The sequence below is a fragment of the Herpailurus yagouaroundi genome, unplaced genomic scaffold (genome assembly GCF_014898765.1).
Source record: "Herpailurus yagouaroundi ecotype Mexico unplaced genomic scaffold, PumYag 140, whole genome shotgun sequence".
Lineage (NCBI taxonomy): Eukaryota > Metazoa > Chordata > Mammalia > Carnivora > Felidae > Herpailurus > Herpailurus yagouaroundi.
The window spans coordinates 90,920,665-90,945,546 of record NW_024412395.1 but is presented as its reverse complement, the minus strand read 5'-3'; the positions used below and the strand labels follow the sequence as shown (position 1 = coordinate 90,945,546).

Below are 24,882 nucleotides of genomic sequence, written 5' to 3'. Positions count from 1 at the left end.
AATGTGTTGTCCCTCATATATAATCATAAGGCTGACATGCTGTCAATAGCACTCAGCTTAGAACTGAGCAGTAGTGACAGGTGGATTCTGGGCTATCCGCAAAGGACCAGAGAACACACTCCCTGGAAGATGGGCATGACACGTGGTTGGGAATGGGACTGGGGCTAAACCTGATTCTGGCACACCTGGATGACAGTCAACATAGTGTGAAAGGCAAACGAAGCACAGGGTATGAAATTCTTCCTGCTTTTGGCCAGGATGCTTAACAGAAACTGAGCTAGGACCGTGGTTGCCAACACTGGTCTACTAGCATATTCTTTGGCCAAATGGTTTCGAAGTGGTGCATGTGAACCCTAAGGGGTCTGCAGAAAAGTCTCTAGGGATTAGAGGAAGAAAACATTAGAACTTGTAGTTATATGTATTTTTATCTAAAAAGAAGTACACTGAATTGTACTCATATTGAATATATGGGTTGACCCTGACACCTTCACTAGATCTGTTCAAGTGAAATTTGGTAGAGGAGAACATTGTTTTCTCACACCTTGCTTCTATTAGAAGGGAATTTCCTAGGCAAACTTTTAGTCTCTTCACTCCTCTGACTTAATGCTGTCAGTCTTACCTGAGCAGTCTTCTTTCTTAGGGAGGCCTGCCCTGGTCTAGCAATGCCTAGACTGAATGGGTATGCTTCTTCATTCTGGGGCCCTGTTGGCAGGCCCACTAAGCTCTCACATTAAGCTACCTTCTCTAATCCAGGTGTAAAAAAATTTTTTTTAATGTTTTATTTACTTTTGAGAGAGAGAGAGAGATAGAGTATGAGCAGAGAAGGAGCAGAGAGAGAGGGAGACACAGAATCTGAAGCAGGCTCCAGGCTCTGAGCTGTCAGCACGGAGCCCGACATGGGGCTCAAACTCCTGAACCACGAGATCACAACCTGAGGAAGTCTGACACTTAACTGACTGAGCCACCTGGGCGCCCCCGCTAATTAGACTTTTAATAATAAAATGATAATTTGTCTTCATATGCCCATACCATTTTATTTCTCAATTTGTTTAAAGAGGCCCTATTAGAGACTCCGATCACTCTCTTATCACATGATAATATCAAGTTTTTCTGAGTGAGGTGTAGGGGTTCCACAACTAGAGTTCTTGACCATGGTACTCTTTTTCATTCATTCACTTTCATTATCTTGCAGTTCACATGTGTATGGGTATGATTTTATGGGTATGCTAGATGTCTTTCATTGGCTCCTCCTGCTCTACCCTTCACCCTCTTTCACTCTCTTCTGTGCCCTGAAAGAGTGACTTCAGTGGACTACACTGTCAGCTTCTGGTTGGTGACATTTTCTGTGATAACCAGTGGGGATACTGCCTAACAGACACTTGCAAAAATGTAAATAATCAGTCTTTTCATGGTAGAGGTAATGTTTTAACAAAGACTGAAATAATAATTACTTTAAAAAATCTCATGCTGTGGAGGGCATATTTTGAAAAGGAACTTTGAAATGATTTCTACTATAGTTTTTTTTTTCTCTCTTTTTTCTTTCTTTCTTTGTTTCTTTCTTTCTTTTTCTTTTCTTTTTTTTTTTTTTTCCGTAGCTGAAACAGTATAAGTAAATCTGCCATGTTTAAAAATCTCTCCCATGTCTTGATACCTAGATAATTTTAAAAACACAATTTTCTGACTTGCTTAAAAATATTTCAGTGACTGTGAAGTCCATTTGTCAAAAGCAAACAGTCAGGGCACCTGGGTGGTTCAGTTGGTTAAGTGTCCAACTTTGGCTCAGGTCATGATCTCATGGTTGGAGCCCTGTACTGACACCTCAGAACCTGGAGCCTTCTTCACATTCTGTGTCTCCCTCTTTCCCTGCTCATTCTCTCTCTCTCAAAAATAAATAAACACTAAAAATAATTTAAAAAAAGCAAAATAGTCAATCTTTTGATTGCTTTGTAAGAATTACTAATTGACATCAGAGAAGGTGGAAACTTAAATTTCAACAAAATCTTTGTGTAAACTTTTGAATGCGATTGAAAACTATATGTGTATATGTGTATATTTTAGTGTAGACAAATATTTCTTTCCTTTGGTTCTAACCTCTAATTGTGAGTGGTCTTTTTCAGTTGTTAAATGAAAGCATTAAAATAAATTGAACTTCTAAACAGAACTTTTGATTGTTTCAAGCAAAGAGTTTTAAACCAAGACTTTAATAAATATAAGTTTTGATCATACAAAATAAAATAAGTTAAGATGGAAGGAGCCTAGTTCTCTTTTAAATTTTTTTAAATGTTTATATTTATTTTTGAGACGAGAAAGACAGAGCATGAGTGGGGAATGGGCAGAGAGAGAGGGAAACACAGAATCCGAAGCAGACTCCAGGCTCTGGGTTGTCAGCACAGAGCCTGATGCAGGGCTTGAACTGACAAACCGTGAGATCATGACCTGAGTGGAAGTCAGACGCTCAACCGACTGAGCCACCGAGGCGCCCCAAGAGCCTAGTTCTTTTAATCACTTAGTGGCATGTCACTGGTCCTGAACCCACAGTAATGTGTAGTGTGACAAAAATAAGCTTTAATATGTTAAGGCACTGAAATTTTAGTGTGTAGTTACAGCAGCTATCTTCCCTTGGTAAGTACGGAAATTAATACTTTGGCACATGTTGCTGTTCTAACAAAACCCCAAGATAAGTGCCATTGGTTTAGAGACCAACCAGCAGAAGGTGAGTGATCAGGTTTTTGGAGTGGCAGTGGTTCAGAACTGAAGGCCTAGAAGACTTCTTGAATATATCTTTGGTGGAAAGGTGATTTTATTAAAGCATGGGGACAGGACCAGTGGGCAGGAAGAGCTTCCCCAGACCCAGTGGAGAGACTGGTTATATACTTGGGAATTGGGGGAGGTAAAGTCAAGGGGAAGTTTCCAAAGAGATTTTCATATGCTAAAGACTCACAGATTACTGGAGGCCTAGCTATCCTCAAGCTAAGGTTGTTTCTTTCTCTAGCAAATCATTAACATTAAAACCCTAGGGAGTTCCTGGAGAAAGTTTTACTTTCCCTGCCTTAAGTAGTTGTCAATGGGTTGCAGGTTATAAGGAAATTTAATTCTATCTGCCATTCACTTCTGCCTTTGTTTGCCACATTAGTAAGGATACAATACAGCAGGTTGATATCTGGAGAGTTCTGCTATGCCTCAGAACATTTTCAGTTAAGCTGTCATGGGACAACATGGAAGACAGGTCACAAGCTTCCTGAGCCTATAGTTCAAAGGAAGTAGTTAGAACTGTCAGCATGATGGTGTGTTGGCCACCATTTAAGCAAGAAAGGCATGTACTCAGGTGAGTTTGGGCCAGTTTTCAAGCCGAAAATGGCAAGAGTAGTGAGTTCAGGGATCTAGAGCCTTCCTTGGTTGAAAAATTGATACCTTTGGGACCTGGAATACAAGTGGCCCCAAATGACAAAGGTCCAGTGAGATTTCTGAAACAACTCAGCCCTTCAGTAACCATCAGAAAAGTTAGCATAGGGGTGCCTGGATGGCTCAGTCAGTTAAGCGTCTGACTCTTGATTTTGGCTCAGGTCATGATCTCACAGTTTCATGAGTTTGAGCCCCAGGTCAAGCTCTGTGCTGACAGTATGGAGCCTGCTTAGGATTCTCTGTCTCCCTCTCTCTCTGCCCTTCCCCTGCTCACACTCTCTCTGTCTCTCTCAAAATAAATAAATAAAGTTAAAAAAAAAAGAAAGAAAGAAAAGTTAGCATATTGTTTCATAGCATATTGTTTTGGATTGCCTCAAGGTACCTGTCATTAAGTTAAAGAAAAAAACATGGGGACCAGGAAACAAGGAATAAACCAAATTTAATAACTGTTAAAAAACCTTGGCACATGGACTTAATTGAAAGCAAATAGATCAGAAACTTACCAAAAAAATTTTTGAAGAAATTGTAGTGGCAATGAAACCATGAGCCAGGGCTAAAAAAAGGCCTTAAAACCACCCTTAGAGAGGAAGAGAGATATGAAAGCTGCACAGTGCACAGGAGAGGAATTCTTCAACAACCATTTCAGATATTTCTGTGGAAGATAATGGTTAAGGAAGAAACTCTCAGAGAGAGGAGAAAAGGGCTGGAGAAAGAAGAATCAGGGACAGAACAAGAAACTATTCCTGTCTTGGTTAGTCACCCTTCACGGGGCCTTTCCAGAAGGATTTAATAATTTTTGTGGGTCATTGACTGCTACGCTTATCCTATTCTCCCCCCCACCCCGCCCCTTTTTTTTGTCTGAAAGCTCTTATTGCAGTTATACTGGAGAGAGGACATAGAGCACCAGGCCCAGGGAAGGCTACATGATTTGCATGTTCTAGTGCAAAATGAAAATTTGAACTCCTTATTCAATAAGCAGGGAAATATTGCTATTGAAAGTACTAAAATATAAAGCCTTATCCTTTCTTTTACAGTATGTTTTGACTTATCATAGTATTTTATATTTGCTACTTAACGTCATTCTAAATAAAGAAATGTTTAATTTTACTATTCATGTTTTTATTGTGCAATACCAGTTTTAAATGCAAATACAAGAGCATTTAACTCAAGTGTGGAATTAATGAAATTACACAATTCTTACTTCATGGCTCAAACACACATATCCATCTTGTTCTTACCAGAGCAGTGGAAATGTAGCACACAATAACGCAACTATTTTTATTTTGCTTTTCCTTGTGTGCTTATTCTTTCAGTACTATGTGCCTTTGGCTTACTGATGAGTAAGAAAAGAATGCAAGAGGAAGCTATGATTGCCCAATCTTCCCCTCTCCTTCTACAACATGATGTTAGTGTAGGTGGTTAGCTAATACAGGGAAAGATAGCATAAGGAAAAAAAGGATATGATAGAGTTTTTGGATCTTCTGGGTTTCTTAGAATGCCGTTGTCTTCTTTCTGTGTTCAAAGCAAGTTTCCAGCTCAAATGGAAAGCATGGTCAATCCCCTGCTTATTCAACCACAGAAACAGCATGCTTAACTTGTGCTCACATTGAGTCTTGCTAAATTCCCAAGCATCATAGGTCCACCAGAATTCTGCACTCATGAGCAACACAAACTGCGCATGAATGGGGTAGCAAGGGACAAAGGACGAACATATTGCACACACCTGCTCTGTTCATGTGCGTGCTCCATTATCCCATTGGACTTCACTTACAAAACACAAGTTCAATGGTAAAAATATTAGTAATTTCATGAGGTGAGAGCAGAGCATTTAACCAATTGCAGGGGCCCAGTTGAGGGTGGGGACCTACGTGACTGCACAGGTCACATACTCATGAGACCAAGTCCTTAGTGGACTTGATAGAGCCACAACTTGACAGAGAGACACGGGCCTGAAAATTCTGGACTTTAAGCAGATTCAGTGACTGGATGGCACTTTGAATGATCTCACCTGGGGAGATGGGGAGTAAATTCTTTGTGTGGGATAAAGAGTAGAATGGTTCTCTTTCTTTTCCTTCCTTCCTTCTCCTTCCTTCCTTCCTTCCTTCCTTCCTTCCTTCCTTCCTTCCTTCCTCTCTTTATTTGGTGAATAAAAAGATACACTATTGACTCATCAAACGTACTTCCTTTTTCCTTCAGGGAACACAGTTAGGCTATATTTCCTAGCCTCCTTTGTTGTTAGGTATACCATATGACTGAGTTCTGTCCAATGAAATGTGTCAGAAAGGATGCACAATGTTCTGTGACTGACTGACAGAAATTTCCCTCATGATCTTCTGTTCTTTCCCTTTCCATGTCTGCCAGGCAGACGCAGAGGAGTCAGAAGAGGACTCTGATCCTCTGAAGGGATGATTGAGCAAGGTTGGAAAGGTACTGAATCTCATCAAACATTTGAACAACAGATAAACTTCTAATGTGTTAAGTCACGGAGATATTTGGGATTTTTTTTTAATGTTTTTATTTATTTTTGAGACAGAGAGAAACAGAGCATGAGCAGGGGAGGGGCAGAGAGAGAGGGAGACACAGAATTGGAAGCAGGCTCCAGGCTCTGAGCTGTCAGCACAGAGCCGGACGCGGAGCTCGAACTCACGGACTGTGAGATAATGACCTGAAGTCGGACGCTCAACCAACTGAGCCACCCAGGCGCTATTTGGGCTTATTTATTACAAGTGTTAGGCTCTTCTGAATAGAACCAGCTTCCACCCTCACAATAAGCTAGTTTTAACTTAAGGAAATATTATCATGAGGGCTTAAGTGGCAACAAGACAAATCAGGCTAAGGATGTCAGTTGATCTTGGAGACTGGACAGACATATGAGATAAATCAAGGATGCAAAGGAGGTATTGGTGGTGGAAATCATTGGGTGTGGGGAGGCCAGTGATTGGCAAAAAAAAGCTGTGAATAAAGGTGTATATTAAATAGCTGTAAAGTTGGTAGGCCATAAAGGCTGGGGGTAAGAACTGGGGTCAAGAAACTGTTCTAAAACTCAATGTTATATTCAGTGATATCTAAGTAACAACCCTCTAGCCTGACTCCTTTATTCCTTATTGCAACACTTTGACATATAATACACACTTAAGTAATATATTTATTTGCTAAATTAATTATTTATTGTTTTACCCAGTATAATGTTTCATAAGATCAACTTTATCAGTTTTATTAACCTTTGTGTCTAATAGCTCAGTCTTAGCACTGAACAAGAGAATACACAAATACATATAAATATATACATAAATTATGCCCAATCATGGGGCGTTTAATACTTTAGACCATCTTTAATTGGTTCCTGCCTTGGTCGCTGGTCCTACATGAGTGGCTATGCCAGTTTTGAGCTCAGTCTTGCTTGACTGAGTCCCTGATTCATGCAGTTGGACCTCTACAATATTGACTACCCTTCTGCCCAGACCTATTGCATTTGCCTTCCATTTTGACTTTTGCACAACACCTGCCCGGCTTCTGTTTAGATATATCCCCTAGCCTTTCTTCCCTTGATTTGGATGCTTTGCCCTTATGACTTTGGCCCATTTTCCCATTTCTGATCTATCTTCAGATTTACAATTTTGTGTATTTGCTACCAGTTTAGCTGACACTTGCTTCATACTAAGGTCTAGGATCATGAATCCTATTCCTGCCATTCTGTGTCCAAGTGCACTCAGACCACAACTGCCTCTGAGCCCTCTCTCTCCAGATTTCCTTAGCATTCAACATAGAAGAGCTGATTTGGGCACAGACCACTGGTTATCCTCAGCTAATGTGGTCTATATGACATAGATACCTTTAAACATAAAATGGGACTGTTTAAATAGAAGGGGAAAGGATTTAATTTAAAAGTATTTTAATAGTGCCAAAAAAAAAATAAGATGATACTAATAAGTAGATATTCATCTCAAAGAAGGGCTTGGGAGGTCAGGGATTGCATGTGTACTGCCTTATATCACACACAATCACCCATACAGTGCTATGCACACAGCAAATAATAAATATTTCTTTATGGATTGCTTGGTTATTGTGAACTAAAACTTCATAGTTTTGAAAAATATTGATGTAGTAGAACATGCCACAAAATCTGATCCTGGTTCCAGTCCTCTTTAGCAGCCTTGGCTTGCTATCCAAATGATTATGTTCTGAGGCTTCTCAAAGCCACATTTCATCACAGTCGTGACAGCATTGAAGTGGCTGAGTGAATGTAGTGCCTGTTCATAAAATCATTCCAAGTAAAAGGCTTCAAGATTCTTCCAGCTGTTATTCAAATCTATATCATTATTTACTGTAGAACATAAAACACCAAGGTCTCATATATTTCCTCCCTCATTGAACTAGCACCAGCCACGCCATGTGACAGGTCATTGAGGTACAATAAAGTTGGTCACCTCAGAATTTGTTTTCTTGAGCATTCTGTTTTTCCTCTAAATTGTGAGTAATGGAATTGACAGTCTCCTGGACTCTGAGGTAATTAAATTCAATAGGCTACAGCTTCCGGGTTTTAAAATAAACAGGCCACATGCAGTAGGTGCAGAAAACTGGGAAGTTATTATGTATATGTTTTGAGATAAACACTTCCCTGCTGCTGACATTTTGTTAACTTTTCATCATATTTTTTTTAAAAGTGAGCCAAACTGGTTGCCTTGGAAATGATTATGATGTCACAGAGGATGATGACTTCTTGTAATCTAGAAGCAGCAAGAGCAGATGTGCTTCTAAGAAACAAAGATCTTGTTTTCATACAAATGTTCTCAAAATAAAACACAAAGGAAGAAAAATACGCAGAGCACATAAGAATTGGTTCTAAATAGAATGTTTTACAAAGTTTTCCATAAAGCCTTAGCTGCTCCTCAAAGCACAACCAGCTTGAACATGGATAACAGACGTGAAATTACAGTACTCACAAAATTAGTATTCAGGTTGTATGATCTCTCCTTACAAAGGCTTCAAGCATACTTCATGCATGCACAATTATGGAAGCAGGTAATGAGAGAGATTCTGACTTTCCCCCTATTGTTGCTATTGTACTTAGCTAGATAAGGCTTGATAAAAATTGCTTTGTTAAGAATAAATCTAAGCAATAATTTATTAATTCTATTGAAAAGAGTTTTTGCCTTTTATTATAAGGTACATTGGATAATTTTTCTAAAACACACATTATTCTGTCCATGGAGATAGGTAGCAACATAATCAACTTTTACTAAAAAATCAGAGCTCAGTAACAATTAATAATCTGCAAGCTATGGTAATTCTTTACAATTTTATTATTTCATATCACAATTAATTTCACTTCAATAATTAGAGATTTTAAAAAAGGATATTCAAAGTTTATGATTATGACCCCCTGAAATATATAGATAGGATAAACAATATATCAAATGAATGGGTTGTGTCAAAATATATTACAATGCTTTCACTATGTCACTTTGAATTTAATTCTCTTCCTTGATGGTCATTGATAACATCCTAAATTAATTCTTCAGATTCTCAAATATCTCCCACAGTAACTTCAAATATTTCTTGGAATTAATCAAAATTTAAATAATAAAATGAATTAATTATGATAAAGGTATCAGTCCCTGCAATTTAAAAAAAAATCTCTCTATCCAACTTACAATATGAATTTGCCAAAAAGTTGATTTTTTTATTAAAAATTTTTTTGACGTTTATTATTTTGAGAGAGAGATAGGGAATGAGTCGAGGAGGGAGAGAAAGAGGAAGACAGAGAATCTGAAGCAGGCTCCAGGTTCTGAGCGGTCACAGCCAGACATGGGGCTTGAACCCATGAACCGTGAGATCATGACCTAAGCCGAAGTTAGATGCTTAACCAACTGGGCCACCCAGGTGCCCCTTGCCAAAAGAAGTTTAAAATCTTCTATAGCTAAATGAGAAATAAGAATTGAGTGGAAAGGAGATAAGCTAACAATTCTGACCATTCCTAAAATATATTGCTCCTAAAGAAATCTACTATAGAACAGTCTTTCAAATAAAAACATAAAAGATAAGAATGAGATACGTTAGTCCAGAATTCTGCATTACTATTAAGTAATATCATATACTATTTGCTTTACTTTCAATTTAATGTCCACATTAATTTTTCATTTCATTCAAATGAAAACTGAATTTGTTAACCTAATCGTGAAATGCAAAAATACCAGAATTACATAAAAGAAAACATACAAATAAAAGAGTAAAAATTAAAAGTTCACTATGTTCTCTAGCCTGGGTTAAAAAAAAATTGAGAATAAGTAACAGGTGTTTAATCCTAGTTTTAGTTCTGTGATCATACCGAAGTCATATACTATTTTAAGACATAGCTCACTTTTTTAAAGTACATAATATGAATACAGTACTCTAAATGGACACCAATGTTTGAGGTTTATAGTGAGAACTGAAATATTATGATAATATAACTTCTAAAGAAGAGGAGTAAAAACACTCCAGAGACAGGCTTTTTATAAACACTGCAAAGAGAAGAAAACAAAGTGACTTTTAAAAACTGCAAAAGGCAATAATAGTTTGGTTTGATTTAGCCAATGTGCAAAGACCTAAATCAAAAATAAAATAGCATAGATACTTGAAAATAGCAAAAGAGAAAGGAAATTGCATTAAAGGTGCTTTTTAATGAATGAATGACTAGACAGCTTTGGAATATTTTATACTACTTTACTGATGAAGGATTCAATCTCAATGATAATTTTAACAAAGATGGTACCAAATCTGTGTAGATCATTGTACTAAGACATAAGACCATTATAAAAAATGTTGACCCAGTCTTTCTCTAACATTGCTCCACTATAGTAAGGGAGATAAGATACACATACATGAAAAACATATATTTTATTGTGAGCTAAATACAAACATTATTAATGTAGATAGTAGATGTCAAGTTAGCCTAAATGGAATTATAAAACATGTATTTATAATATATAGTAGCAAAATAGTTCAGGGGTACAATACAAAATGTGGTTTAATAATTAAACAGAACTAAAGATGCTTATAAATATGATATGTTAGAATATGCTGTCTTTTCATATACAAAAGTTTTTGTCTATAATTAGGTTTTTTTTTTTTTTAATCTTTGATTTCATTAAACAATGCTTATGTCAAATTTTCCGTTTTAAAGACTTCCAGTGAGGGTGAACAAACAAAAACTGGATAGTGTCTGCACTCTGGGGGAGATATCTTAGTTTGCAAATTGTCAAAAACCTTGCACCCCCTACATGAGCGTGGGTTAATTTAGCTGTTTGTTGCTATGTGAGGTTTTTCTAGGCAATGACACATATGCTCTAATTTATAGTTGGCTGAAATCTGTATTAAAAAAAAAAAAAACCTGAATCTGACATATTTTATCAGGAGAATTACATTCCGAAGAGCAAGCATTAGAAATATGTATTCTGATCCATGTGGCAGAGACTATGTTTATTTTTCTAATTTTTCTTTTAAAAATGGAAACAAGATTTTTAAAAATTGGGAAGGAAATAAAGAGAAACATACAGGACAGAACAACAGTCAGCTTGTATGTCACTATAATCAACTTCTAACTGCAAGCACACTAATTTAAGAATGTCCTTTAAAAACTTCTATTCAGATGATTTGCTTGCTTAATTTGTTGAAGAAACACAATATAACTCTTACCAGGGTGTAGGGCTGTTCTCTGCCTTGATTTGATCAGTTACAAACATCAACCCACTTAATCCTATTTAAAAACAAAAAACCTTATGAGGTAAATTCTATTATTACCATCCAGTTTCAATAGATGAGGAGACAGAGATTAAGACATTTGTCTAATTAAGTAACACAGTAAATGGTAGAGCTGAGGTTTGACCCTAGGCTTTCTGATTCAAGATTTTTGATTACCATGCCATCAATGACACTTTTGTCATTATCAGCTGGGTCAATTTCTCTTGGAGCACTGAGCTGGGAAATTTTGTGTGTGTGTTTGGGCTAATGATTTCACAGGCTTCCTAGGTAATTAGAGCAATTAGTGTATTTCCTCTTTTGCTTGGTTGCTATGAGTTCAGAAGCAAGCTTTGTATTCAATTGTGGTTTTTTTATAAACAGAATTTCTTGATTATTTTTCTTTCCCCTTTGCTTCTTAGTTTCTTTCATGTTATACGTAGTTTTTTTATGCTATTGTTCTCCGAATTTACAATGAGTTCAAATTCTTTTTGGAAGTATTGGGGCATCAATCACTAATCAACTTCTAACAATAACTACAAATCAGTCTTGAACAGAACTCCTTCATATTATCTAATTTATAAATCAAAGAACTACAGGGGACCAGTCATTGGCCACCATCAGTTATTTAAGATAAGGTGTAGCTAAACTAAACTGAATGATCACCTGAAACCAGTGATCATAACTTCTTTCAATATGTAACAATAAATACACACACACTAATTAAATTTGACCTTTTCAAAGAATTAAATCTTTCCTTTAGTAGCAGCAGAAGAACCTTTGGGTCAGCAAGCCCATTTTATGTGGTGAAGGTGAGGATGATGGTGATCTTTTGACTTTATCATCCTGGATAAAATGATACCATGTCCTTTTGCCTTTCATCAAAGGCAGTTAAATGGTAGAAAATGAAAGAGTATGATTTTAGACGACTTGTTTCTATTTAGCTTGAGTTCTACCACTAACTAGCTGGTAGCATTGAGAAATCATTTAAATTCTATGGGTTAAATATTATATGATTAAAACAAATCTTCATAACTCAATCCACCTCTCTTTCCAGCTGGACATCTTGATCACTCTTTTGTATTCTTTTTTAAAAATTTTTTAGTGTTTATTTTTGAGACAGAGACAGAGTATGAGCGGGTGAGGGGCAGAGAGAGGGAGACACAGAATCCAAAGCAGGCTCCAGGCTCTGAGCTGTCAGCACAGAGACTGACATGGGGCTAGAACTGCTGAACTGTGAGATCATGACCTGAGACAAAGTCAGACGCTTAACCAACCAAGCCACCCAGGCGCCCCTCTTTTGTGATATTCTTTCATTTCACATACAAAGAAATAATTATCAGGGAAATGAAGTGAACCAATCAGAGGAAAACAGTACAAAGGTCTCCTGACTTCTGGAATTTTATTAAGAAATCAAACATTGTAGGTACATCCCATCTCAACCCAGAGGTTACTGCTATTCTGGGAGTGGTATCTTTCTTATCCATTTTATTGTACTTTTGCTACATATATATGTAAATAAATAATACATAATACTGTTTTAAGTGTTGAATGTAAGAATTCTCTTACTATTGCCTTATTTCACCCAACATAATGTTATTTTATCCATGTTGACATATGTGGTAGTATATAACTGCTATATAGTATTTCAATCAAGTGATAGACCTCAATTTGTTCATCTATTTTCTTGAACAGTGGCTTTCAACCTTTTTTTGGTCATGAAATCCATAGAGAGTAAAAATACATTCTATGTGGTGACCCAGTAGATAGATATGTGTATCTGTGAAATCAAACTTTACCTTTTTATTTATCCCTGTTGTATGTGATGTACTCTATTCCATTCTATTTCATTTTTTTTTTTAATGCTGGTTATGACACACTAAATATATAGCCCTCTATTGGGTTTCAACCTGACATTTGAAAAACACTGTTCTAGGAGAATTATTTTCAAACTGCTACAATACTTCCAATACTCTGATACTCCTCTAGAATGGGGTGGGAAGCTACGGGTAGGAGAGTAAGCGCTGATTAGAATTTTTTCAAGCAAGGAAGGATGTAACTAAATAGAAATATGTTAAACCTTTGGGTGGTTTAGGCACAGAAAACAAGTTTGTGAACCATGGTTTTAGGCAGTGAAGCTGATTTCTTATCATGAGGTAATTCTGAAAAACTGTATAGATTTTTAAATAAATGACTCATATTTTAAATTGATGTTGCAAGCTCACTGCTTTAAGGATTCCTAAGAACAGTCTATTTGTAAATTGGAATGAATATTTTTAGAAAGTGAATAAAAGCCACTCCTTTTAACTTATATATTTATTTGTCATGGTGAATGAAGAATGTCCATAACTCAGGGAAATGGCTTTATTTATGTTTCCATAAGCTACGTCAATAAGCTTTATGCCTCAGTTGCATTACAGTGTATTATTTGCAGACTTAAATACAAATGACTTCACTGACTTAAAGATCTCCCATGAAGATGTTGTAATGGGGATTTCTATGTTGAATCAAAGTGGGACCATTTCTTTTACAAAAGAAAAATATTTAATTCTAATATGGTTACTTGTTATATTGGTCTTTGAAGGTGTATTTTAGCCTATGGCTGTAACTAGAGACATAAGAATATTTTGGTTTCAGCAAGATTGGCCATTACTATTTGGTTTTTGGCATTATCATCTGACTTAAGTACTCTATTCCTTTTGTCATCAGTTCTCAGTATACAATGTTTGGTAAGACCTAATGACTTTGATGAATAAACCAGTCTTCAGAAGATCCAGAGGTCAGAAGTTGCCTTGTTTCCTTACCCTGATTTTTAAGGAAGTAATGGTGTTGAGTTGGCAGAGAAAACCAAATATGCCAAAACCTTGAAGAAAGAAAATTCAAAATGTAAGTGCAGGGGAAGCAAGTGTTAGGAGGCTATCATTCCAATTAGGAGCCATTGTATAGCCATGATCTGCAGCAATTTAGGCCTCTTGAATCTTTCACCTTGTGTTACAGTGCTACAATTTCTGGGCACAAAGTAAAGATATAAATAATAATAGGCATATTTAACTTCTGAAGGCATGGCTGTCAATCTGATTCGAGATCACAGGAGTCAAAAAGTTGATAAGGCAATTGAAATGGAATATGGGAGCTCCAAGTAGGCCAACTCATTATGCCACACTCTCAGTTCAACCACACTATTTGCTGTCTCCTCTGATTCAATATAACACTGCTCCTTCCCCTCCCAAACCTTTCTTACCATGGTCCCTGCAACTCCTCTCTTAAGCAAAACAAGCAAGAAATTCCATCCTACATCCACTCACTAATTTAAAAAATATTTGTTTCCTAAATGAAAGAACTCTCCATTGAGGCCACTACTCCCTTTTAAGCTGGGGTGAACATGTAGTTTAACACAGAAATCAGAACTAAAAGAAAGCACTATTAATAGTTATGTCATTACCACAGGTGCAAATTGGGACTATTATTGACAAAGCAGATGTCAAGGTCACCCCACCTATAGTCCTCTCAAGTCAAGGCCACTGATTTTCCTATAATTCACTTAGCTTAGGGTTAGAAAATAGGATCAGCATCTCCTATACAACCTGAACCATTTTTTTTCAGAATATATGTATTCTGAAATATATATATTTTTCAGAATATATATATACACGTATGTATACATACATACACGTGTGTATATATACATACGTATATATATGTATACGTATGTATAGATATATATTAGAATATTTATACTTTGTGTAAAACTCCAGTTCCTCTGATGTCCTTCTTCACTGCTACCTCCTCACTATTCTTCCTCCTTGTTCTTATTTATTAGCCTTACAGGGACTAGCTCTCCAAAGACTTAAGCACGTAGTCAATATCTTCCAAGATAACTTCCAAGACCCAAGATAACTTCCTGATTATCCTATCCCTTTTCTAATAATCCAGCCCCCAGAAGCCGTGACTTCTCAACCTCCATTCTGGATCCTAGTATCTTGTTATTCAACAGAAATATCAAACCTCCGTTCACAGTCCTGTATACTTTTATATCTCTCACTCAGTATTCCCTTTCAGACAAGCTCTTCAACCACAATGGGACTCAAGGTCTCTATATCCCTCTACCTTTTGTATTGGTTGGCACCCTTTCTGTTGGCATCCTTCTCTATGTGGCTGACTCAACAGTCCATTACTTTCTTTCTTTTAATTAAAGTCAACTTTAGTTCAGGGTCTTACAGCTCCCTACTTGTCTAAATTTCTCCACCAGGTCAATCCTGTGGTTCATATTGTCAAAATCATTATACCTGGTCTATGAGCTCACCTATAAGTTATAGCATCAAGTATACGGATGGTTTATTTGTGGTCACCAGCCTCAACTGTTTCCTCTATTCTGCCCATCTATTTTCCACATGCTTTTTAGTTACCATCTCTCACATTCTTCATAGCAACCATGTCAAGCTTATTCACTTTTGTTAAACTTTCAATCCAGCCACTATTCCCTTCCTTCTCAGTTAATAACACCTTCTTCCAACCCTCCCCAACTTCCTATAATCAACTAACAGACTTATTTGCAAATATTCATCTTTTCTTACTTCTCTTAAGTATAAGGGGTATCTCTTCCCCTATCTGAAGCTAATTATTTCACTTGTGCTCTATTTTTTTTTTCCTGTCCCTGAAGGGACCTCACTTTACCAATTTTTTTTCTATCTCCAATCCCTAAATTGCTATTGGCATCTTCTGATCAGCATGCTGAAGTCTTAAAACAAACAAAAAACAAAAAACTTCCCTGAACCCCATATCCTCCTCCAGCTACTAGCCTCTGTCTTTCTTTTTAAATCCAAACTCATTGAAATTATTGCTCTATACTCACAGCCTGTATTTCCTCACTTTATGGTCTTCCCAATGACTCTGATCTGTTTTCTGCTGTCATCACTATAGGCAGAATTTGTTGCTGTTTTTCTCTTCCTTCCATCTTCTTTTTTTTTTTTTTTAATTTTTTTTTTCAACGTTTATTTATTTTTGGGACAGAGAGAGACAGAGCATGAACGGGGGAGGGGCAGAGAGAGGGAGACACAGAATCGGAAACAGGCTCCAGGCTCTGAGCCATCAGCCCAGAGCCCGACGCGGGGCTCGAACTCACGGACCGTGAGATCGTGACCTGGCTGAAGTCGGACGCCCAACCGACTGCGCCACCCAGGCGCCCCTCTTCCTTCCATCTTCTTAGACCTCCTGGTTTTCCTGTCAGATCTCTGAATGATCCCATTTAGACAGCTTATCTAAAAAATGCTGTTTGTCCCTCATGAATCTCCTTAAGTGGCCTGGCTTGATTGAGGCTGAATAATTCACAGAAGTTCTAAAACAGGAAAAAGGATGAGACCATGATATACTTGAGGGTCAGGAGAGAGGTCTGGGCAGATGACGGTGGTCATGTGCATGTGAGGAATGGAGTAGCTTACTGAACTTTACTATCTAGGGTCTTGCCTTTAGCCTTATGCGGTTATAGAAACACAAGTTTATAGATGCACTTAGGACAACTAAAAACATTTAAACTCCTAAGACATGACTATATAAACCCAGAAACATTTATACATAAAGGAAAATAATTTTCAAGCATACTATCTCCACAAAGGAAAATGACAAGGAAAGTGCAAACATCACTAAGTTGACCATGTTGGGTTTGGAATTGATCTAAGGGTTCTGTGTATGAAAGACAGTCTAATGGTACCAGGTCTGTAGCCTACAGTGTCCATCTTCACATCAAGAATATTCTCAAAGACTTGGGAGAAGGGTACCCCTCTCTCAGATATATTAAGCTCTGAAGAAAGAGGATTCCTATCTGAGTATTTAACTAGTCTTCTGTTAAGCATTTAATCTTGAACATAAGTATCGGGAGATGTTCAATTATTTTTAAGAATATATTATGAACATACCAGACCCCTCATTCATTTTATTTTGGGGCTATTTCAAGATGTTTTGGGAAGCTCTTCTGCCTTAAGACAGGTTATTCAAAATGTGCTAAAACAAACTTCCCCCAAAGCCATCAATCAGCTTCCTTCATAAATAGAATCTCTCCTATCAAAGTATTATTTCTTTTTGTTTTTAGTAAAAAACCCTGCTGTGAGAGAACAAATACATAACTTCTATACCTATGCAAAGCGGGACAGAAGAACCTAATTAAAATAGCATAGTTTCATGTCTCTACTCCAGTATTCAATTTGTAAATTAAAACAGAAAAAAAATCCTAATCTCACAGGCTTCATTTAATGGATCCTAGCAAAATGCTCAAATTGACCTTTACTATAAACTGAGAGCTGCTCTCCACTAGAAAAAAAAAATCTGTTTCTTGAATTCAAAATGTCATTTAAGAATACCAAAACCATTTTAAATGACAATATTCACTACACAAAGTCAGTCACTCATTCTTTGCACACATAGGTGAGTTAAGTCTACAAAAGGAAGGAGTTTGATGCTTATGTTTGGGGAAGCAATGAATCAGAAGTGATCACTTTTGAAACAAAAGTGCAAATGTGCTTGGTGATCCAGAATTTAAAGTTAAGATCTTGTCTCTATCTCTTTGTCACCATTAATTGATACTCAGTTCTTTATGGGGTGATTATCTTTTAATTCACTCTCAGTGGTTCTCTCATGTCATTCACTGGTTCAGAAGAACTCAAGGAAGGTACAGATGAATACCTGATGTTAAAGTATTAGATGTCAAATAGGTTATGTTTCACATAGATAGGCACTGGATTTGGTAGAGTTCTATATTGATAAAACATTCGAATAAACTTCTAAGAATATCGTAGACATTTGGGTTTTCTTCCAAGTGGTTCAATATTAGATAGTAGTTACCTAAAGGGCTGGAGTTAACTGCATCAACAGTTCTGTATGATTGATAAGTATATTTGGCTATTTAGGTGACAGTATATCATGGTGGTTATTACTATTGGCTTTTTAAAACTTAAAACATGTCTTTGAGTCCAGCTCTGACATTGTGGTATCCTGAAAAAGATAGTAATGTATTCATGCTTCAATTTCTGCATGTGAAGAATGGGGCTAACATTATCTCTGTTAAAAATGGCTATGGGGTTAAATGAGATAATGCACGTAACATGCTTATCATGATGTTTGGCATAAAGTAAATGCCTATAATGGTAATGATGGTATATAGCTAGTTCCACTGATACTCCAACTTCAAAATATTTTGTTAATGTTTATTTTTAAAGGAGACACAGAGAGAGAGACAGAGCATGAGCAGGGGAGGAGCAGAGAGAAAGGGAGACACAGAATCCAAAGAGGGCTCCAGGCTCCAAGCTGTTAGAATAGAGCCTGACATGGGGCTTGAACTCACAAACCATGAGACCATGACCTGAGCTGAAGTTGGACGCTCAACTGACTGAGCCACCCAGGTGCCCTGATACTCCAACTTTGAGATCAGTTATATCATCAATCTAAAGTGTTGTAGATTCTGCATATTTATTTCTCAAAAATGATATATTTCAAAAACATAATCTTCCAATGAAGTATTGCAATGTTCTTACTCTCTGCTAAAAACTATATCTGCAATATAGTTTATAGGACTTTTGATGATATACTTAGTCTACTAAGTGGGACTTTCCCAGGTGCCTAGTACCTCACCATGACATCAAGTTTTAAATACCTTTTTGAAGCCTAAACATAGCTGTTAAGGGGAGGGATACTGATGGTGTTATTCTCATCTGCATATATCATGTCTTGAGACAGTTCAGAATGCCACACTAACCTCTTTATTAAGCTAACCTTTCTCTAAACCACAAGTCATGAGAATTGGGGGAGGTGACATTTGACTTTACTACCTGTAAATGACCTTTCTTTGATTAATTTCCCTCTTTGAAACCACACACTGTCTTTCAGAGTTATCAAGCAGGAAACGGCTCCCCATTTCTATCCCTGTGTGGCTTTTAATTCCCTAAGTTGTCACCACCTGGCTATAAAAGAGGGGGAAGGTTGAATCCCTGGATTCTTTTCTTCACTATCTGTTGGTAATGTGGTCTTCTATTTTCTTCAGTCTATATGGGGTTGTTTAAACATATGATTAGACTCGGCTGTACTGTGAAAGAATTTTGGTTCACAAGGAGCTGAGGCTTCTCACAAAAACTGGACATGTAATTCCAAAGCTTTTCACAGGATTAAAACAAAACAAAACAAAATGAAACCAAACAAAACTGGATCATATTCATATTGGCACTGGTTTAACTATGAAGTATTTCCTTGAGATGTAACCTGTCATCACTCTGCTTTCTTTGACTATGGGTATCTCTAGCAGAATCCAACTCTTGGTATGAAAGGTCTCTAGGCTAATCTGCCCTATTTTCACTTCCCAATTCCAAAGTCAGATGATCATTTTTGGTTTGCCTTCTTATCCCCAGAGAGTGTTTATTATATTATATCTAAATTAGGGGCATCTGGGTGGCTCAGTTGGCTGAGCATCTGACTCTTGGTTTTGGCTCAGGTCATTATCTCCTGGTTCAATTAATCGGTTCAAGCCCTGTGTCTGGCTCTGTGCATTGTGCAGGGAGTGTGGAGCCTGCTTGGGATTCTCTCTCTCTGTTCTTCCCTCACTCAGGTGCTCTCTCTCCCTCTCTCAAAATAAATGAATATACTTTAAAAATAAATAATTAATACTCACTAGACAATGCATTCTCCTTATTGTTATCCTTTCTATATGTGAGTTGTGTCTTCGGAAAGTTGAATCATTTCTTTCTTCTCTTGTGCTAACACTTTTTTGGAGAGTTCAATAACCTCATTATACTTTTTATGTTCATAAATTTTAAGGTTGTTTTAGAAGAATTTTTTTCCTCCATGCATTTTACAGTTTTTTTTAAGCATCAACTATCTACACTTGACCCAGCTCAAAGTTCTTTCATTTTTGCATTAATAGAATTCATTTCCTCAAATATCGAACACATCTGCATTTTAAAGCAACTATGGTATATTCTGATGACATCTTTAAAAATGTACACTTTCATTTTTATTCAGAAACTTCTCCAGTCCTCACCCCCCTGGCCTTAAGTTTAACTCCCACAATTTATAATTCTCATTTGGGATAGAGACAGCTTATCTTCTGCTCTACATCAAAATGTGCTCTTTAGAAGCAATCTGATATTATTCTATCAAAGTGTGAATTTAAGTCACCCTGTTACCTTTTCTAGGGACAAGGGTATTTGCACAAGAACCTTATCTCTAATTGCAAAGTGACACTCTTAAGAATTGTTAAAAGAAACTATTGTTCAATGTGGATGGAATGAGAAGACCCTTACCATATAGGACTCACATGCCACCCAGCAGACCCCAGATTATCAATGTGGTCAGGAGGTATTAATATGTCTTACTTATGAACTGGATTTGGTATCTTAGAATGTTTTCTTTGAAATTATGGTTCTATTTCTGACTTGCTTGCTTCTTCATAGTGCCAATCTAGGTCGACAGGAGAATATGAGACCATTGTTCCATATCCCGCTTAAAAGAGAACACCACTTCAAAGAGAACAACAACTGACAAAAATAAAACAAGCAATCAGTTTTAAAACATTTTGCCTGTGTGCTTCTTAATCTTAACTTTTTTCAGGGATTTAAGTTACTTTAAGGAACCTACTTTGGGTGATTATGTTCTGTGTCTAGCACAATGAAGCCATCTAAGTAAAAATAATTAATATATAATTATTTTCCAAAAATTTCTCCTTTATTATTAAGAAAGTATTGCAATGTGTAGACTTGTCCCCTCTTACCCTCTTAAAAACATGGAGTAAATTCCTTGAAAAATGAAAAAAAAATTTTTTGTTAAAATTCCTTTAAAGGGTACTAGGGTTTTTAAATCAAACACAGATGAAATAAACCATCCAAAGAAAACAAAATACTTCATAATGCACCTTTAGCTACACTACCTTTTAAAAATTTCTCTTGCTGGGGCACCTAGGTGGCTCAGTTGGTTAAGCATCCAACTTTAGCTCAGGGCATGATCTCACTGATTCATGATCTCACTGATTCAGGTTCAAGTCCTGCATCAGACTCCGTGCTGACAGCTCAGAGCCTAGGGCCTGCTTCGAATTTCGCGTCTCCCTCTATCTCTGCCCTTCTCCCACTTGTGCTTTTTCATTTTCAAAAATGAATAAACATTAACAAAAATTAAAAATTTCTTTTGCTATTTGCATTCAGTGATTATAGAATTAAATGTTGCATTCTTTGATAGTCAACTAGGTTCATGAATTATTAGGCAATAACATGAAATAATTTGTTTTTGAAACAGGGGTCACATAAGTGTATTTTACTCAAAATTATATTTATGTACAATTTTAACCATTCTTCCTTTTTATATTTGTAAAAGTTATATCGTCTACTCAGGTGTTCACATTCTTCATGTGGACAGAACCCAGAACTGACTTGTTAATATTTGTAACATGACTTATGAACCAAGACTTGACCAAAATCTTTATGGAATTAGAATGTATCTTTGTTATCATACCCTTTTTGGCCCTTACAACAGTCTAACACATGAAGCTAAGTGAATATGTGATTAGCTCCATAGTCATCCATTCGGTAAAGGTTTATTGAGTACCAACTCTATGCCAAACACTGTGCTATTTCTGAGAAAACAACTGTTAGAACAGACACAATCTCTGCTCTTAAGAAGAAGACATTCTAGTGGGGGGGGGATACTTTTTTTTTTTTTAAACCCAGCAAATTAAAAATATTTACAGATTGTACAATGAAAGAAATGTGCAAGGAGCTAGGATAAGGGTTAGTGCTGGGAAGGAACAGTTTCTGGTAGGATGGGACATAAAGGATGAGAAAGAAGCATCTATTTGAAAAATGGTGGGGGTGGGGCGCCTGGGTGGCGCAGTCGGTTAAGCGTCCGACTTCAGCCAGGTCACGATCTCGCGGTCCGGGAGTTCGAGCCCCGCGTCAGGCTCAGGGCTGATGGCTCGGGGAGCCTGTTTCCGATTCTGTGTCTCCCTCTCTCTCTGCCCCTCCCCCGTTCATGCTCTGTCTCTCTCTGTCCCAAAAATAAATAAACGTTGAAAAAAAAATTAAAAAAAAAAAAAGAAAAATGGTGGGTGTGGGTTATGTTTTCTCCCTACCTCCTCACTACCTCCCCAAAGTGAAAATTTATATACATACAGTACTGCACTTCCCTAGTGGTATGTTTTTATGCATAGTATAACCCTATATGTACTTTAAAAATGTGTGCAGTATAGTTACAGGAAAGGATGGAAATACATCCTCTAGCCACTATATAAATACTGCAGAGAAAAACAGTCAGCAAAGTGAATTACTACAGTTTTTACAAAGGTTCCTTTCTATAAGTACATTTGTGTCTCAGAGCCAGGACTGTTCAACTGCAGAAGGTGAAATAGAACCCTTAGTCTTAGTATGTAAACATAACTCACTTTTTTGGGGGTGAGTTGGACATACCATAATCTGCAAACAAGAAAGAAACATGTTAAAAACAGGTAAAAATTTCCCCCAAACGGTCTAAGTGGCTGTAAGATCTTTGCCATTCTAAAATTTGGGAGCTATTGCTCCCTGCCCAAATCCCCCATTTTTGGGGAGACAGGGCCACCAAATGTAAAGAGCCTGAATGCTTAGCCACTAGAGGGAGAGAGTGTGCCTCTGGTGATTCTGGAGCCAATGAAAGCAACTCTTGAAAAGGATAGGCTTTCAAGGGAGCTAAATTAAGCTCTTATCAGCCAGGGGTAAGGACTATTTCCACTGTGGTAGCTTTGGGAAATTTGAGGATACTTTCTTAAAACTTCACAATGGATCCTCTTCTACTAGTAATTAAATTGGTTAAGTTATCCAGATAGTTCATCTTAATTTTGAATATGTTTTAGTTCAGCTTTTCCAAGGACCTCCATAACTTTGCAGATAAATACAGTCTTAATTTTTAGGAAGGACTTGTGACAATTCAGGGAAGTTATATTACCCTTTATATATTGGGAATTTATATATTATGAACAACATGCCAATTTTCCAAGATAATTTAGGATTAAAATCTTTGCTCTCTACTGGGATGATTAGAATGATTTGTGGGGTTCTATGTTCACAGCTTTCCCAAATATGACTTCAGGAAAATTACTTTTATTTAGATAACAGGTTTAAAAAAAAACAAAAAACACCTGCCTTACCAATATAGAAGTCACAGGAACTGCAAGTTGTTGCTGACCTGAGCCCAAATAATTTGTTCTCCAATGAAAAATCGGTTAATCTTTGTTGCACTATGGCAGCAACTGCCAATTTCCATAATTAAAAACGAGCCTGTTGGTACAATTGTTTTTAAAAAATACAATGCATAAACTCTTAAGTAATTAACAATACAACTTAAATACAGCTATTACCCAAGTCCTATGGTATCTGTTATTTGGTGTTTATTAATGTGAATGAATTCCTTCCCTGAAATCTAAAGAAAAGACACAATTCAAAATTTTATAGACATACAGACTAGTGCTTAAGATATAGTTGATTTTATTTTCAATGTAGCATTTCGCTTTCCTCAGCAGGAAAGAAGAAGAAGAAGAAAAAAAAAAAAAACAACCCAACAACTCAGCAACTATTTTTGGGATTCTTGAAAGGAGTAGGAGTATGATGCCTCCTCCTAACTGTTTCAGCATTGATTTTCTTCACAATCTGTGATACGGTTTCTCAGAAATGCTGTTTGGCAGTCCTGATAATTTCATGTGTTTTCAAACTTAAGCCACCCAGACTACACAGTTCAGTATTTTCAGCTCCTTTCATTTTCCTTTTCCCTTTAATTATAGAAGTCTCTATTCCCTCTTTTTTGCAAATGTGGTCAAGTAAGATGCTAAATGCTACTATTTGTAGAAGAAATATGCATTTGCTTTTTCCATGACGGTCCAGACATTCTTCCCAAATAAAAAAGCTGTGCTGTACCTGATGATATTGACGGCCAACACGTCACTGGGACCAACTTTTTGGACCCTCACCCGTTCCTTTGACTTTGGTGAATGCGGCACAAGCCCTGGGCAGTAAAAAGCAAGTAAACACTCTAATTTTAAAATTGCACTCTAAAGCACTTTCAAAATAGTTGAGCTTCATCTCAGACCTGAATTCACTTCTCAAATCCGTTCTCGAGGACCCCTCTATCCTGATTCGTGTCCTGGTCTACCCGGAGCCGTTTTCTGAAATTGTACCGCATAGTTTATTGCGAAGCCTGAGTGGGTGGGTCCACGCGCACACCCGACTCCGGCCAGGACGCCGATGCCTGAGCTCCGCGTCGGGCGCCTGGATCTTCGTTCCGCTCCCTCGGCCCGGCCTCGTCACAAATCCCAGTTTGAAAGAAAACTTCAAGCGGCCGAAATGAACCTCCCCTCACCGCTCCAATTCTTCCTTCCCAGCCGGCTGAAAACGTGAGATTTATTATGGCCTGGGGTGGAGGGAGCGACCTGGGGTCGCCGTGGCACTCTCGGAAGCGGGTTACCTGGTCCCGCTTTGGGGGCGGGGTTCGCCATCTGGGGGCCGCAGGGCCGGGGGCGACGCGGCCGGGCGCGCGGGTGGGCGCGAGGGAGTGCGCGCGTCGTGGAGCCGCCGGGCAGCACTTGTCCTGTAATCGATTGCCGAGCGCGCCGAGCGGCCCAGAGCGCAGACACGCGCACACGCGCCCTCGCCAGCCCGCGCGCACACGCACACACACACATACATACACACAAACACACACATACACACACAGACGCACCCGCACCGGCGCCCAGGCCCCGCACACACGCATACACACGCGCGCGCGCGC

The 24,882-nt window shown here is 37.7% G+C and overlaps 1 protein-coding gene and 1 long non-coding RNA gene across 9 annotated transcripts in view; one reads left to right on the top strand and one right to left on the bottom strand.

Moving 5' to 3' along the window:
- Positions 1–9,881: 9,881 nt before the first annotated feature.
- Positions 9,882–24,335, bottom strand: LOC121031019 (uncharacterized). The gene is made up of 3 exons (XR_005790515.1): positions 22,529–24,335; positions 11,080–11,140; positions 9,882–9,905 (listed from the first exon to the last, which is right to left on the bottom strand). It is a non-coding gene; the product is annotated as an uncharacterized LOC121031019 (long non-coding RNA).
- A 4-nt stretch (positions 24,336–24,339) lies between these two features.
- The window catches only part of IKZF2 (IKAROS family zinc finger 2), a 163,327-nt gene continuing 162,784 nt past the window's right edge, over positions 24,340–24,882 (top strand). For all 8 annotated transcript variants that reach the window (XM_040476145.1, XM_040476143.1, XM_040476148.1 and 5 more), the window contains exon 1: positions 24,340–24,505. The gene's annotated coding sequence lies outside the window, so the exon portion shown is untranslated. The remainder of the gene's footprint in view (positions 24,506–24,882) is intronic.